We start from the raw sequence: 3708 nt of genomic DNA, 5'->3' as shown, positions 1-3708 counted from the left end.
TTATAGCCGTGACCTTTGTATGTATGCACACTTATTACTGGACACCAAACTTAGTGTTTGGTAATGTCTCCTGATGACATGAAATCCATGTTGGTTGTCCTTAATGAATGTGCATAATTCTAATAAATCCTAGTCACTTTGGCGCTTTGATCCTAAACAATTTTACTACCTAAAGTAATTGAAATCAAAGTATTAAAACATGCAAATGGTATACTTGTCATGAATTTCTAAATCCAGAGGAACTTCTTGCTTTTCATTAACTGTGTTCAAAAGGAACACCAAACTTAATGTTTGGTCGTGCACCTTGAATGAAAGATTGAATACAATTTGAATAAGATTTGGGAGTGCCTTCAGGCATACCAAACTTAGAGACCAATTGTAATTTACATGCAATGTTTAGTGCACTTTATCAACAGTTGTCCTGAGGATTCAAGTTCATGCATAAGAACCATGCTTTATTAGATGTAAAGCAAAACAATAAAGAGTAAGGATACTAAAACATGGGTTGCCTCCCATGAAGCGCTTCTTTAACGTCACTAGCTTGACGGTTGTCCCTTGTTAGGGTGGATTGTAGTGCTTGATGTCTTCTCCTCTCACTATGAGAACGTCCCCATTTGATTCCTTCATGACTTCTAAATGTTCCATAGAAAGAACTTTCCTGATTGTGAACACTTGAGGGAGCTGGGAAGGAATGGTTTTGAGGCTAGGTGGGATTGGCAGATAATGACTTGATATCACTTTATCTCCCGGAGAAAAACCTTCAGTGGGAATTTTCTTGTTTCTCCACCCTCTTGGCAATTTCCCTACCATTCTTCCCTTTCTCTTGAGGATTTCTCCATTGACCCTTATGCCAGGAGGATCCTTCTGATTTGTTTCCATTGATTCTTGTGGCTTTAACTCTTACAACTCTTGTTTGCCTTCCAAGGACTGTTTTAGAGTTTCAGCTGCTGGATTACTTTCCTCCAAACACAGATGGCTACTATCATCCTTAGGCTTTTCAGGTTCTGGTTCAGGCTCAGATGCAGGTTTGAAAACTTTGAAAATGAGCTGTTCATCATGTATTCTCAGAATTAGCTCTCCTTGTTCTACATCTATGAGCGCTCTAGTAGTGGCTAGAAATGGCCTGCCCAGAATGATAGGGTGTAAGTAGCTTTCCTCCATGTCCAAAATGACAAAGTCTGTGGGGAAGTAATAATCTCCCACTTTCACCAGCACATTCTCAACTACCCCTTCAGCTTGCTTCTGAGTTTTGTCAGCCAGTTGTATGATTACATCAGTGGATCTCACCTCATTCAGTTGTAGCCTCTTCATAAGAGTTAGAGGCATCACATTTATGCTAGCTCCTAGATCACAGAATCCTCTGTCAATTTTTGTTTCCCCTATGATGCAGGGGATATGAAAACTTCCTGGGTCTGTTTTCTTAGAGACTGTGTCCTTCTTGATGAGGGCACTGTATTCTTTGTTCATTGTTACCGTTTGTCCTCCCTTCAAAACTCTTTTCTTGCTCAACAATTCCTTTAAATACTTGATATGTGTAGGCATCTGCTGGAGAATCTCAAGAAAGGGAATATTGATATGGAGAGACTTAAATGTCTCTAAAAACCTTGAATAGGTTTTCCCTTTTTCGCCTCCTCCTAACCTCTGAGGAAATGGTGCTTTTGGTTGGTATGTTTCCATCGTGCCTTTTTGCAGTTCCTTGGCTTGATCAGTTTCACTTTCCTGCTTAGCTTCTTCCAAACCTTCCTTCAAGATTTCTGGCTCCTGTTCTGAGGGTCTGATTCCTTCTTCTTCTGAGACTTCCTTCAATATGGTGATGGCCTTGCAGTCTTCCCATCTCACTCCCTTTTGTTCCCCTTTAGGATTCTTTTCCGTGTCACTAGGGAACACTGCAGTTGACTTGGGGGCTTGTTGAGATAGCTCTCCTACTTGAGACTCCATCCTCTTTAGTCTTTCACCATGGTTCCTTAAGGTAGATCTCACATCATCCCTAAAGATTTTCAACTCACTTACGTCCTGACCCATGTTTGCCAGCCTTCCTTCTATCCTGTTCAATTGATCTTGAAATTGTTGGTTCGGATTAGGTTGGGTAGGTTGACTATTTTGGCCATGATATGATGGTTGGGAGTAAGTGTTTTGTGTGGCTTGATATGATCTTTGGTTGGAGTTTTGGTATGTGGACTTGTTATGTTGGTTTTGCTGGTTTCCCCACCCAAAGTTTGGGTGGTTTTTCCAGCCTGGGTTGTAAGTGTTGGAATGTGGATCATATGGTTGCCTTTGTTGATTTCCTACATAATTGGCCTCTTCCCAATCACCTCCTTCAGTGCTTGCTTCCTCTTGATCTTGTGTGTGTATTGCAGCCACTTGCTTTGTTTCTAATTTCCTGGTGAGCTCTGCTAGTTGCTTGGCAAACACCTTGTTTTGGGCTAGAATTGTATCAACATGGTTCAGCTCCATGACTCCCTTAGTGTTGTGTCTCTCTGATGCATAGTAGTACTCATTCTCAGCCACTGTCTCAATCACTTCAATGGCTTCTTCCACAGTCTTTTTCCTGTTCAATGAACCTCCTGATGAATGGTCTACAGCCTTCCTTGATTCATAAGAAAGTCCATCATAGAAAATGTGCAATTGCACCCAGTCATGGAACATGTCTGGTGGGCATTTCCTTGTCAAATCCTTGAACCTCTCCCATGCCTCGTAGAGAGTTTCCACATCTTGTTGTCTAAAAGTCTGAACCTCAGATCGAAGCCTATTGACCTTTTGTGGGGGGTAGAAACGTGCCAGAAACTTGCATTCCACCTCATCCCAGGTTGTTAGGCTCCCCCTTGGGAATGATTCCAGCCACTTAGCTGCCTTGTCCCTAAGTGAAAATGGGAACAAAAGCAGTTTATAGGCATCTTCCTGGACTCCATTAGACTTCACAGTGTCGCAAATTCTCAGGAATTTTGTGAGATGTTGGTTTGGGTCTTCATTAGCACTCCCATCAAATGAACAATGATTCTCCACAAGTGATATTAGCTGTGGTTTGAGCTCAAAATTGTTGGCCTGAATGGTTGGTTTCTGAATGCTGCTACCACAATTCCCAGAGGTTGGGTTTATGTATGAACCAAGAACCCTCCTCTCAGGAATGGCGTTGTTTCCATCATCCCTCTCATGGTTGTGAACTTCTCTATCCATGTTGAGATCTAAAGCTTCCTCAAAATTGTCCTCAGATTCTCCTTCAGATTCCTCTTCTCTCAGTATTCTCTTCCCTCTTGCTTCCCTTCTAAGTCTATGAAGGGTCCTCTCTGGTTCGGTATATGGAGGGGTTGATGTCTCTCCTCTCCTACCTGTCATACAAGAACACAGCACAGGCAACAAACAAGTGAAATACTCTTGGTTAATGGAAGAGTATGGTTAGAGTAGTTGAGGAATTAATTCAAATAGTTAGTGAGTCAGTGAGTTAGTTGCTTGAATTTAAAGGCATAAAGAAAGAAAGCATGTAACAGAGTGCAGAAATTAAGAATTCAACAAGTAACTTGAACTGAATTAACAAAGCAAGAAAAATGCTCAATCTAGTTAACTTCCAATTTGAGAATTGTCAATCGAAAACCAATCCCCGGCAACGGCGCCATAAACTTGATGCGCATAAACTAGTTATGCCACGATTTAGGAAATTGCACGATCGGCAAAATTCCTTCCGGCAAGTGCACCGGTTATCGTCAAGTAAAA

The 3708-nt window shown here is 41.6% G+C and overlaps 1 non-coding gene across 1 annotated transcript; it reads left to right on the top strand.

The window, feature by feature from the left end:
- Positions 1-2644: 2644 nt before the first annotated feature.
- On the top strand, positions 2645-2748 carry LOC112774796 (small nucleolar RNA R71). The gene has a single exon (XR_003189256.1). It is a non-coding gene; the product is annotated as a small nucleolar RNA R71 (small nucleolar RNA).
- Positions 2749-3708: the final 960 nt, after the last annotated feature.

Source organism: Arachis hypogaea, chromosome 18, assembly GCF_003086295.3.
Source record: "Arachis hypogaea cultivar Tifrunner chromosome 18, arahy.Tifrunner.gnm2.J5K5, whole genome shotgun sequence".
NCBI classification, from domain to species: Eukaryota; Viridiplantae; Streptophyta; class Magnoliopsida; order Fabales; family Fabaceae; genus Arachis; species Arachis hypogaea.
The sequence above is the reverse complement of the archived record's forward strand: the minus strand, read 5'-3'. Positions and strand labels throughout refer to the sequence as shown.